Source organism: Leptodactylus fuscus, chromosome 2, assembly GCF_031893055.1.
Source record: "Leptodactylus fuscus isolate aLepFus1 chromosome 2, aLepFus1.hap2, whole genome shotgun sequence".
NCBI classification, from domain to species: domain Eukaryota; kingdom Metazoa; phylum Chordata; class Amphibia; order Anura; family Leptodactylidae; genus Leptodactylus; species Leptodactylus fuscus.
The window spans coordinates 47,856,349-47,870,642 of record NC_134266.1 but is presented as its reverse complement, the minus strand read 5'-3'; positions in this window follow the sequence as shown (position 1 = coordinate 47,870,642).

Sequence of the window (14,294 nt, the reverse complement as noted above, 5' to 3'; positions counted from 1 at the left end):
ATTCACATCCCACTTGATGGTCTTAGGGTAAGTTCACACAGGGTATTTTGGTCAGTATTTTGAGGCTGTATCTGCCTCAAAATCCTGACCGAAAAGGCGGCTCCCATTGAAATCAATGGGAGCCATTTGTTCCGACTCCCGGAAAAAAAGGAAGCGATGTGCTCAGGGTAAGTTGACACAGGGTTTTTGGTCTGGAACCTGGGGCAGAGTCCGCCTCAGGTTCTGGATCAAAAAACGGGTAGCCGCGACTGAATACTGGTGCACTGCACTGACACCCAGTTGCGCACTCCGCTCTGGATTAGGCCCAAAGAATGGGCCTAGTCGGGTGGAGGGAGTGTCTTCAGGTCAATTCACCTCGGAATGAGCAGGTCTGTTCTTTATTCTGGGAGCTGGAACAAACTTCTCCCGGAAAAATACCTGACCTTTTTGGTCAGAATTTTGAGATGAATACAGTCTCAAACTCCTGACCAAAAAAAAAAATGTGTGTGAACTTACCGTCATTCTTTCAGGTGTGTTCACCTCATGACTTCTGCATGAAGACACTACCTCCCGACTAGGGCCATTCATTTGGGCCTAATCCGGAGTGGAGTGTGCGACTGGATGCTGGTGCACTGCATCGGCATCCAGTCGCAGCTACCCGTATCTTGGTCCGGAACTTGAGGCGGCCTCTGCCTCAGGGTCCAGTCCTCCTGTGAACCCGGCCTTAGATTAGTTCTCCGCCCTCCTAGTGGGCTCCGCTCTGGACCCCCTCCAGTTTGCTTATCGGCCAGTCATTGGGGTAGATGACGCCATCATCCACCTTCACAGAGCTCTCTCTCACCTGGAGAAACCAAGGAACACTGTGAGAATAATGTTCTTTGATTTCTCAAGTGCTTTTAACACCATTCAGCCAGGGCTACTGAGGAAGAAGCTGGCCCTTGTTGGAGTGGACAATCACCTGTCCAACTGGATCCTAGCATACCTCACAAACTGCCCTCAGTATGAGAGAGCCCGGGACTGTGTGAGAGACACTGTGCTCTGTAGTATGGGGGCACCACAAGGTACAGTTCTCTCCCCTTTTCTCTTCACACTGTACACTGCTGACATTAGGCGCAACTTATCTAGCTGCCACTTACAAAAGTACTCCGATGACTGCAGTAGTAGGCCTTATCACTGATGGTGATGACCGGGAGTACAGAGAATTAAACCAGGACTTTGTGGCATGGTGTTAGCAGAACCACCTCAGGATTAATACTGGCAAGACCAAGGAGATTGTGGTGGACTTTAGTTAGTGGAGATGAGCTTCAAAACAAGTGGACAACTGGGGGATGGGCATTGAGATAGTCAACAGTTACAAGTACCTGGGTGTGCTCCTCAATAATAAGCTGGACTGGGCTGATCACCTGGATGCACAGCACAGGAAGGGTCACAGCAGGCTCCACCTGCTTAGGAAGTTGAGGACCTTTGGAGTTCAGGGGCCACTTCTTGGGGCCTTTTCAAGTCTGTAGTGGTATCACCCATCTTCTTTGGAGTGGCCTGCTGGGGGAGTAACATACCAACCAGGGATAGGAATAGACTTGACAGGCTGGTTAGAAGGGCCAGCAATGTCTTGGGGAGCCCCCTGGACCCAGTACAGATGGTGGGTGACTGAAGGATACTGTCTGTGGTGAGTTCCATGCTGGAGAATAATTCCCATCCCATGTATGATGTGAGAATGTGATACGTGGGGAAGCGACAAAATCTTGAATTTAGACTTTTCTTTATAAAGGGTATTTCCCACTGATAATACTTGCATAGGGGAGATCCGTGACCAATGGGAGTCAGAACGCTGGAACCCCCTGCAATCACAAGAATGGGGTCCTTGACATCCACTCCACCATTCTCTTCACATAGTAGTCCCCCATTCTTTTGATCTTTAGGAGTCCCAGTGGTCAGATCCCAAGTCATCAATGCTATTAGTTTTGGCACCTGACATGCTATCTAGGCTCTGTACTGTGAGGAGGGCGGTGTCAGACAGGAGCAGACAAGGGGTGTGATTCTGAGCTCTGACACTGGCTGCATCTGATCAGAGCTTTACATCACACCCCCTGCCTGACACTGCCCACCTGACATTACAGAGCTTAAATGGCACATAAGGCATCAAAACTAACTGTATTTGTTACTCAGGAACAGTAGAGATAAAATTCCAACTGTGCTGGAATCAGTGGAGCATTGTCCATTAGTAGATGCTGAAAACAAAAATGGTGGAGGTGGTGAAAGGTCTTCTTTAATGCGTTACATGTTACACTCAAAGCTAACCAATGTATCGAAGGGGTTTATTAAATCTAAATGGAGTAAGTAACAGTCTCTGATAGGTTTTGTGCACTTGCTCTCACTGTAGCCATATAACGTGCTTCTGACAGTCTCTTTATTGCTACGGATAACCTCTTGGATATTGCCGTCCTCCTGGGTTCTTCTATGGCGTCTAGTTCATTTGACTCCAGTTCATGACCAAATATTTCAATCTAAAAGACAAGAGCTCAGTTAATGGCTTTCCTTAGGAAGAACAGAATTTCATAGAACAGTATTATTATTATTTATTTATATAACATCATTAATTCCACGGTGCTGTACATTATTATATTAATTCCACGGTGCTGTACATTATGTGTGGTGGAGAGGGGTATAGTGTGGGAGAACCGCTATTTTTCTCCAAGACTGTTGCAGTATGCACAGGAGTTTAGCTTGTAGGTCTCGGACTGGAGTAAAGCTCGGGTCAGTCCTGCAGGGCAATCCATTCCAGGCTTAGAAACAGACCAGCAGGGCTTTGTAAGTAGCACAGGTGGGCTGGTTAGTAAGAGGGGGAGAGAGAGACTGAAACACACACTCAACCAGTCAGGGAAAGCTCTGCCAAAAAAGACGCTTTTAAAGTGCCGGGTATGTGTACCCCTTGTTTACTTGCGAACCTTGTTTGTTAGGAGACAGCAGTAGGCTGACCCCCTGGTTAGTGAGGGAATAACTCGTTTAGTAAGCCGCCGGAGAGGTCTTTATTTTCATTGGTTTGTTTTGACACGCTGAGCAGCACTACCTGTACCTTTAAGCTTGTCTGCTGCAATAAAGACTGCTTTTGGGAAAGAAACAAGAGCTTCTGAATCCCCCGTACATCACAATTATTATATTATTTCCATGGAACTGTAAGTTATTATATTAATTCCCTGGTACTGTAATATTATTATATTAATTCCGTGGTGCTTTACATTATTATATTATTTCCATGGTGCTGTACATTGTTATATTAATTCCCTGGTGATGTACATTATTATATTAATTGCATGGTGCTTTACATTGGGGGGTTTACACACAGTAAACAAAATACACAAAACAAATATAACACTAACAATAACCGACTGGCACATTGGGGGGATGGCCCTGCCCATAAGGGCTTACAGTCTATGAGGGAAGAGGGATAGAGACAGAAGGGAGAGGGGGAGACTGTACAGATGGTGGTGCGGTGATAGTGTTATTGGAGGTTGTAGGCCTTCCTGAATAGGTGAGTCTTCAGGGCCTTCTTGAAGTCTGTGATTGTGGGGGTCAGTCTTATGTGTCTTGGTAAGGAGTTCCAGAGTATGGGTGATGCCTGGGAGAAATTTTGGAGACAGTTGTGTGAGGAGCGGATGAGAGCAGAGCGGAGTAGGAGGTCATTGGAGGATCTGAGGTTACATGTGGGCAGGTAGCGGGAGATTAGTTCAGAGATATATGGAGGGAACAGGTTGTGGATGGCTTTGTATGTCAGTGTTAGTAACTAGAACTCTATTCGCTGGGCAACGGGTAAGCAGTGAAGGGATTGGCAGACGGGAGCAGCGGATGAAGAATGGGGAGAGAAGTGTATTAAGTGAGCTACACAGTTTAAGGTGGACTGGAGGGGGGGCGAGAGTATTTGCAGAGAGGCAATGGAAAAGGGTATTGCAGTAATCTAAGCAGGAGATTATGAAGTCATGGACTAGCATCTTTATAGTTTCAGGGCTGAGGAAGGAGCGGATTTGATGGACGTTCTTGAGGTGGCAGAAGGTGTTGAGGGTTTGGACATGCGACTTGAAAGATAGGTCAGAGTCCAGGGTTGTCCCAAGGAAACAGACCTGTGGGACAGGGATAAGCGTGGTTCCAAGCGTGGTAACTTTGATAGATAGGTTAGGTAGAAGGGCCGTTAGTAACAACATCAAGCTTTGGACATAGAGATCTTCATTACAGTCTAGACAAAAACTGCATAAATGAATTTATAAAAATCCACTCAGCTAAATAACATCTATTGTGGGATTTCAGCAAGCACGTACAGTACTGTGCAAAAGTTTTAGGCAACAATGGGAAAAAATGCTGCAAAGTAAAAATGGTTTCATATATAGAAGTGTTTACTTACCTCTGCACTCTTTACATCTTCTCTGTACTGCTTCAGATGCTTTCTTGTGATACTATTCAGAATATCCCTTTCTGCAAGTGTCTGACCATTAATAACTAGAAAGTAACAAATATTAACAAATAATATAATGAAAACTTTGGAGAAAAGAAGCATCAGTCTATGACTAGCTACATTGCACTTCAAGACTTGTTTTGCATATTTCAACATTATGTATCAGTAGTGCAACACAAACTATAGAGTGCTGCGTCTAGTATTTAGATATAAATGGGTAACTCAAGCAGGAAGGATGAAGGGCCGCCAGCACTTTGAATGACTTTCTGCTGTCTATCACATTTCCACAGTGTGGCACTGTTGCTTCCTTGGTTCTCATTTTGTAACTCATGTAGTCTTGTTCATGGCTGACACTGCACTGAATTTTATTGAAATCCAAAGAGAAGAAATGACTTATTTCCTCTCTTTCTGAAGTCATTATGGGACTACATTTTTTCCTAATATATCACTGAAAGTGAGATCAATATTTCTTCAGGAAAGGCTATGCAAGTGACTCAAGGGCAAGTTCAAATGTGATTTACCATATGTGACGGGTCCTTAAAGATGGTGGGTGGGTTTAATGTCTCTGATCTCCCGGATTTAATTCCATCTGTGCCTGCAATTTGTGGAGGAAAAAAAATCCTTTATACTTACCTAGAGATTACTCCGATGAGTCTCTGGTGCTCGCCTGCGCAGTTATTCGGTGAAGCAATGTACCACAGCTTCACTGCACAAGTTTTTGAGGTACGGGGCATGTGCACTGAAGCCAAGGTGTACTCCTCTCGGTTCGGTAAAGAAGTACAGCGACAGGGTGAGTATAAAGCTTTCTTTTATTGCGAACCCAGATGACTTTATAACAGAGTGATTTGGGGCACTGAACCCCTGGTCTATAAGGACTTGTGGGTGGTTTAGTGTCTCATATCGTCATCACAGATTCTCATTAAGAAGCCACCTCCTAACTAAAGTCTTGTGGGCCCCGGTGCAATCTTTTGTCTGGGGCCCCTTACCTCATCCCTACAGTGAATTCTTGATAGTGATGGTTATGGATGCTAAGGAGTTGAATCCACCTTAGTGTGGTTAGGGGAATCTGTGGGTCTCCTTAGTTTATGGGCCAGATCGAAGCTGCAATCTCAATACTGATGCCAGTGCTTATGGGCCCCCTAAGGCTCCTGGGCCCGGGGTAACTGCACCCCCTCAAGTTACGCCCTTGCTTAGATGTCTTAATAGATTTTATCAGTATTGTCCTATCTAACCTATATAACATTCAGGCTTGTCTGCTTCCTTCCATTCCAGGCTGCCCTACTATCACTTCTATTGCCTCTTCTCTGGCAATAAGTAAAACAAACCTACAAAACAATGTAAAAAATTGTAAATTAATATTGGCCATACACATGAGATAAATGCTGGCCACATCCTTTCAGACAAGACTGGATCCAGGTGACCTATGAAATGACAGGGCTTGGAGATTTGCCTACTTTTCCCCCTTTGTATACATTCTTGGAGTGTTGGCAACTTAGGGTATCGGTAAGGATTTTTTTTTAACTCACTTAGCCCCTTTGCCAAATATTAGATCCTGCCATATAACCCCTTTAAAGGTACGGATAATAGAAATAAGGAGTAATGTGGGTGACAATGGTAAGACGATGTGTGTGGACTGTTACTGCATACAAGGGCTCAGTAACACAATCTCCAATTTAGCCTGAATGTATGTAATGGATTTCATGGCTCTGTTTTATGACTATAGGAAACATTAATACCCACGTTCATCTGCAGACGCCATCATCTTCTGTAACAAGTCGGCTATAACCATATCGGCCGTCTTCCCATTTACTTCATCAACAGTATTTTCTGCAGATGCAACACAGATAGAGAAATGTGTGATAAAACTCTTCCATACAGGTTGATATATAACGTTATAAGGGTGACATTTACTGACCAGGTTGCCTTTCTGTGGTTGACGGGCGACTAACAGTTGCCCCCAATTGGGTGGGGGTCTGTGAATTGATGGAGGGAGGTGGAGCCATAATGCTGCAAAAATACATGTTTCATGTTATTTCATATTTGTAAAAAATAGCTTTGAGATACATATTGCTGATCTTTCAAGTTTCTTTAGTTCCTGGGTGAGATGTTCGCACAGTTTCACTTACTGAGGAGCCAATTTATGGAAGATTATGAAGATAATCTGTTTTCCCTTAGCCCAAACAGCAGCACAAGATGGGGTATTCCTGCCCCTGTGTGCTGTTAGGACAGGTGGAACTTTTAATTAGCTAACAGTTTTTCCCCCTATAAGAGGCCAGAGCGACCTCCTCCCCCCTGTGTTAGTCAAAAAGTATAAAAGGCAATATAACAATACAAACATTACCATAAACAATGGGAGGGAGCCTTGTGCTGCTGTTTGGGCTAAGGGAAAACAGATTATCTTCATAATCTTCCATTCCCCCTACGCCAAACAGCAGCACAAGATGGGGATCTAGCAAGTAAAATCCCAACTAGGGTGGGAGATCTTGGCAAGCAGATGCCAAGACAGAATGTCCGAAGGCTGTGGCCTCTGCGCTGCGCCAGTCCAATCTGCAGTGTCTGGCGAACATCAGATGAAACCTCCAGGAAGCAGCAGAACATATCTGCTCTAAGGAGAGCGAGCGTCTCTCTGACCAGGAAGTTGGTCCAATTCCGGTACTGGTAGGTCTTGAGCGCGAAGAGAGCAAGCGATGGCCTCCCTGATCCATCTTGACAGGGTGGCTTTAACACCTTTGTTACGGCCGTAGGTATTGATGAGCAGGTTCTTCGAAAGGAAGCTGTACAATCCAAATATATGCGCAGATATATGCGACCCTAGGACAAAATCCCTGGATGAACCCAAGTTGAACCCTATCAGGGAAAAAGGTAATGAATGGCTCCGAGGCAGCCAAAGCTTGTAATTCTCCAATCCTTTTGGCAGAGGTAATTGCCAACAAGAAGGTTACCTTGTAGGAGAGATATCTCCAGTCCACTTCTGTTAAGAGTTCAAACGGGGGAGAACAAAGCCCCTGAAGAACCGCAGCCAAGTCCCATTGCGGGACAGGGGGCTGCATCTGAGGGCGGAGCCTAGAGGCCCCTTTAAGGAATTACTTTAATAGAGGATCTTGTTATAACCAGGTCCCTAGAAGAGCGGAAAGTGCTGAAACATGAACCTTCAGGGTAGCTGGAGTTAGCCCCTTATCCAGGTCACTCTGTAGGAACTCCAAGACCGATTCGATAGCAGAGTTATTAAGCTGCCTATCCGAGATCCTTTGGTAACTCCTGTTAGTTGAATCCGCTCTTGAATGGGCCAACGTTCTTAGAACGGCCTGGGATAATCGTCTATCTCCGTATACGATGCGGTCAACCTCCAGGCCATGAGGTTGAACCTGTCCAGGTCCTGGCAGAGCTGTCAGTTCAGAATTACCAGGTTTTGGACTTGTGGAAGCCTCCAGTAGGTCCCTTGACTCATTAGGATGAGGTGGGTAAACCATGCCCTTTTTTGGCCAGAACGGCATGATCACTATTGCCGAAGTCTGGTCCTGCCTGAGTTTCGCCAATACCTTCGGAATCATCAGAATAGGAGGAAAAACGTATGCCAGTTTGAACCTCCAAGGTATTGACAGGGCATCTACCGCCAAAGGATTGTCTTCCCGGTAGAGGGAGCAAAACCTCGTCACTTTGGCGTTGTACTGGGTGGCCATCAGGTCCACCTCGGGGAGACCCCACATCTCAGTGAGATGATGAAAGATGTCCGGATTTAGGGACCATTCGCCTGTCATCACCAGGCCTCTGCTTAGCTGATCCGCAAGGATGTTCAGCCCACCTTGAATATGAACCGCTGATAGTTGTGAAAGATTCCTCTCCACCAGGAGAATATTAGATTTGTCACCTGCAGAAGCGAGGGGGATCTGGTTCCCCCCTTGTTTGCTGATATATCGGACTGCTGTTAAGTTGTCTGTTCTCACTCTCACAGCTTTCCCTTGCAGGTGGGGTGCAAACATTAGAAGCACACGGTGCACCGCAGTGAGCTCTCGCCAGTTGGACAAATGAGCCTTCTCTAAGCTGGTTCCAGGTCCCACGTACCGGGGTCTCCCCCAGAAGCACTCCCCATCTTGTGAGGGAGGCATCTGTGGTCAACAGGGTCCAGGATGTCTGGACCGTGGATTTCCCGTCTCTGAGCTGGGATCACCAAGCCAGTGATCGACGGGTTCTGATGGATAACTGGATAGGCTTCTGTAGCCCCGAAGGACTGTGGTTCCCGACTCTCAGGATCTCGCACTGTAAGGGGCGCATGTGCCATAGGGCCCACAGAACTGCCTTGATGGCTGCGGACATGAGACCTAGGACCTTCATGGCGGTCCTGATAGTAACCTTCCGGGTTGTGGATAGGTGATGAGCCGCTTGACCAATCTTCTCCTTCCAAGGAGGAGGCAGGGAGATCATCATGCTGAGAGAATCCAAGATAAACCCAGAAATTGAATCGGGGTAGATGGAACCACTACCGACTTCTGCCAGTTTATTAGCCAGCCCAGCTCATTTAGGAAAGCCACAGTGGATTCCAACTGTGTGGCAAGCACCTCCTTTGACCGGGCTTTTAGGAGCCATTCGTCTAGTTATGGGACAATAAGATCCCTTGGAGGCGCAGGGCGGCTACGACCGGGGCCACTACCTTTTTGAAGGTGTGGGGGGCCAAGGATTTGCCGAATGGGAGAGCTGTCTAGATAAAGTTGCTTGATGCCCTGAAGAGGGAGGGTCCTTACGTATTTGTCTGGCTTGAACAAGTTGAAGGACCAATGGATCTTGGATAAGCCGTGATCAGGCGGACATATGATGAGACCAAATAGCCTACCCAGCCGATCTAGATGTGCTCTCCTCAGAGAGGGAGGCATAGGTAGTCAACAGGGTCTGGCGTTAGATGGACCATGGCCACTCTCCACCAGAGAGGGATGCATCAGTGGTCAACAGGGTCCAGGTAAACTGGACCATGGACTCTACATTTAATTTCATGTTCCTCCTATGGAACGCTTATCTGGATGTTCTCTCCACCAGAGAGGGAGACATAGGTAGTCAACAGGTTCCAGCCTTAGCTGGACCGTGGACACTCTCCACCAGAGAGGGATGCATCAGTGGGCAACAGGGTCCAGGTAAACTGGACCATGAACTCTTCATCCGATTCCACTTTATTCCTATGGAACTTTTCTCTAGATTCGCCCCACTAGTGAGAGAGGGGCGTTTATAGTCAACAGGGTCCAGCGCTAGCTGGACCATGAACATCCCGTCCTTAAGATGGAACACCACCTGGATGAAAGACAAATTTTGAGGAATAACTAAATTGGCTTGACCCAGACTGCTGAGTTTTTTGTCAGCTGGATGACACAGCCTCCTCCATCCAATTCCTCATTGCCCGTATGGGAATCTCCTGTAGATGCGCTCTCTACCGGAGAGGGCTGTCTCTGTGGTCAACAGGGTCCAGACTATCTGGACATGGACATCCAGCCCTTAAAATGAAGCCCCTCCAGGCCCCACGGGTTGTGATTCCAGGCCTCAGACTTACCTTCTGCAGGCCGCATGCGCTATATGGCCCAAGGGACTGCAACTGCAGACCCTGACATAAGATCCAGTAACCTTTGGCAGTTAGGATGGAAACCCGCTGTATCACCTATAAATAATGCACCGCTGATATGATCTTTTCCCACCTAGAGGAGGGAGATTTTCAAGCAGACAGAGTCCAGCATGAAGTTTAGAGACTTTCTCCATGTGAATGGACCATGAGAACCACAAGTACCTTATTAATTTTTTTTTTTTTTTTCATATCACAAATGCAAAGTGCAACTGGGATTGAACCCAGGATACTGTGGATTCAGGCATACAAGTCTGTAACCCTACAGCTTGAGCCACTAGGGCTTCTATTTCTAAGTAAGACCTCTTATGAAAACTGGGAGAGGGAACCTTACCAGAAATCTGCATGTACTCCTTCACCCAGGAGATGACAACAATAAATGAAGGGCTCCTAGCTGGAGGACCCCGTACTGACAGCAGTGCAGACATGCATAACCTTACAACAAATTGCCTTAGAGCATCCACCATCATGTGAGCAATAAGCAAATATGCACCTAATAAGTAATGATAGTACATAGGTCTCTGAACCCTTCTTTTAGGTTCACAGCATATAGTCCCTGCTTAGGAATTAAATGCACATTGAAAAACCGCAAGAAATACAAAAATTTGGTTGGATCTTACCATAATGGCGGTGAATCGACTTCGATATTGTGAAGTTGACAGAGTGCCCATAGCAAATAGAAATTAGTGCTTTTAGTCTCTGCAGTGAACACAGAGGGAAAGCTGAAAGAGGACACGGCTTACCTTACTGCAGGGCAGTAAATGAACTGCAGCTGAAAAAGTCAGTAACCTGCACAAGGCAGGTAAGACAAAAGACTGCAGTATAAACCTAGATCTTTCACTCAGAAAGAAGGGAAAGAGAAGAAAGGATCTAAGACACCTTAATCTAAACCATAGAGGAGGCCACAGCCTCCTCCACCTGTCCAGTCGCACAGGACAGAAAAAAACACAGGGGGGAGGAGGTCGCTCTGGCCTCTTATAGGGGGAAAAACTGTTAGCTAATTAAAAGTTCCACCTGTCCTAACAGCACACAGGGGCAGGAATACCCCATCTTGTGCTGCTGTTTGGCGTAGGGGGAATGGGCTGTGAACTGAAACTGTTCTCTGATATTCACTTTTAACAAAATGCACCTTAAAGAGACCCTGTCGCATTGAACATGCTGTCAGAGGTGCAGGCAGTGCAGTATATAGTGGGATTTACTGAGCAGCACCTACTAAACATCCCTACCAATATGAATCCGCTACCTATCAGGAATGATCAGACCCAAATAATAAAACATGACAACCAAAATTAACCAAAAAAATATCAAAATTTATTATTCCAACAAAGGAAAATATTAAAAATATATAAAAACACTTAGGCCTGGCTCACATCTGCGTTCGGTATTCTGTCCAGGGAATCTGCATGGGGATCCCCTGAACAGAATACCGAATGCATTGGCAAGTGATGAGCAGTGAAAGCACACAGACCTCATAGACTATAATGGGATCCATGTTCTTTCCGCGCAGTGTCCGCACGAGTCATGTGGACAGGAAGTACTTTTCTGTCCACATGTTCCGTGTAGACACTGTGCGGAAAACACATGAACCCCATTATAATCTATGGGGTCTGTGTGCTTTCACTGCTCACCACTTGTCAATGCGTTCGACATTCTGTTCAGGGGTCCCCATGTAGACTCCCCGAACGGATTACCGAACGCAGCTGTGAATCAGGCTTCGAAAGGCTAGGTCACGACAAGTATATAACTGCACCAATGCATTTGTATTAAGACATCACAGAATGTGGTGTGCATCAAAAGATACATCTAATACACAGGTATAAAAAATATACATTAATATAACATGTAACAATATTGGTATGTAATATACTATTACACTGTGAGAGTATTGGTATGTGATATTATAACAACATGTTACATAATAGGCAATAATGCCATTTCTATCAGCCACATATCCAAGATATGCCGATAAATATACATTTGAATTAATCTGAGTATAAAACAAGAAATACAGACCATGGAATGCCATGACCTCCACCCACAGCCCCATCGCACATTTTGCCCTAATATAGTTTGATGGGCAGAGGCACTTAAGGGCCTTGGTGCAAATCCTAAAGGCCGGTATCCAACGTGGAGGAAACGCCGTGGAAAAAATTGAGAAGTTTTATAGTCAGAGCAAAGTGGATGAAATTCTCGCGAAACCCATGCCCACTTTGTAGTAAAAACTACGTTGTGGACATGCTGCGATTTTCAGAACCGGCACAGTTTTGGAGATCGCAGCACTTCAATTATATCTAAGGAAACGCTTCCAGTTTCCCCATAGGTAGGAAACCGCTGTGAACTTTCTGTCTAGAGCGCTGCGGGAAGAACTGCAATGCGTAGCCACGTGGGGCCTTAGCTTAAATTAGACTTCTTCCCCTTTGAAACCCCTAAAAACCATTAGCCACACTATATCCTAACATTTTTGCACCATTTACATTTCACTTTCTTTATCTGGGCCCAGACTCAAGACTTCTTCACAGCATACCTGCGCACACAAGCTATTTATCCCTTGCCATTGCCCCTCACATAATAATCCTGCCCCCATTTGTGCCCCAGCCTCCCCCACAGAATTTCTACTTCATTATATGCAGCTGGCCAATCGCTAATTGTTATTTTCTTTTGTTGTCGTTACCATGAAAGGGTTAATTTTATCCTTTCTGACAGTTGAAGGCTGTGCAAATAAAGACCCCTTACATATCTCCATCAACAAAAGTTATAGTCGTTGGTGATCCCAGGAAAATCATTCATTTTCGAAAAAAATGATCCTTTAAACGTTGTGAAACATAACAAAACCAATATAAATTTTGTATGGTCAAAATTGTAATGACCCGATGGACAAAGATGCCACGTTCTTCATATGTAAAGTGAACGCTGTAGGAACAAAATGCAATAAATAATAATAGATGGTTGTGGGTTTTTTTTAGGTGGACCCCCAAAACATTAATAAAAGCTAATCAAACATTGTATGTACCCCAAAACTATGCCAAATAAAGTATGACTCATCACACAAAGAATAAGCCCTCATAAAGCGATGTTGATGACAAAATAAACTGTTGTAAATTTTTGAAGCCGGGGAAGTAAAATAATAAAAAAGTCACCGACCATTAACGTCCAAACTACCCTGCGTCCTTAAGGGTTAAAGGCCCCTCCATGATACTGCACAAATATATCCAATTTAATTACAATACTTTAGAATTTAAAGTATGTTTTTCGGCATTTTTACTATTTTTCAGAACCTGCTATTTTTGTGCTAGCTATGTTATGGCAGTTACGTTATGTTGCACTCGGCTACTTCTCATCATTGCTGCTTATTGGGCTGTGATTAACAGTACTCAGGATAACAAATGGGACAAAGGGATTGAAATGACAAGTTCCATTTATCATTACCTTTCTACTGAATTGCCGCCAGTAGATGCCTAAAAGGCAAAAAAAAAAAAAAAAAAACAGAAAAAAAAAATATTATATATTCATATCACAGCTACAAATGATAAAACAGCTAAACCTCATAACACCATTTACCCCACTCATAAACACCACTCTGTATTCTGTCATCGGGTTTGCAGTGAGTGTATAATACTGGATTCACTCCTGTGGCTAAAGAAAGCATTTCCTAGGATAACATCATATTAGGCAATTGCTGCTTTTCCTATTTGGCTACTAGGATAAGGTCTAAGCGTCGCAGTTGCCGTAGGACCTGCAAGGAGGACTGTTCTGTCCGCTGGTTTCAGTATAAAACCCCGCAGAAACCCAGTGGAGCCCATTATAACCAAGTCTCTGTCTTTCTGGTCCCCATGCGGATCCGAACGATGGAAACCCAAACACTAGTGTGAACCTAGCGTTAGTTTAAAGGGGTTATCCGTGATAATGGGGACGAGGGTAGGGCTGAGTAGGTAGGGATGAGCAGGATACCTAGAGCGATAGGGAGGGGGTGTATGGTAAGGGGGGGAGTGAAGTGAGAGGGGTTAGTGTAGAAGTTACATAGCATGAAGATGAACCATGTAAACAAATGCATGAGATACCAGAAGCTCTGAGAAACACCCTGAAATCGCTCAAAGCGCATCTAAAGGTATATGGGTGCATTTATTAACAGCCGACGACGCATGTTTTGTCACCATTTTGTGGTGGTCTCCTACATGACACCACCCCAAAATGACTGACAGACATACGCAGTCACCCATTTTGCGTTGGTGTCCTGTAAGAAGAGGACGGACGGAGCAGAAGAAAGGTAGTGCT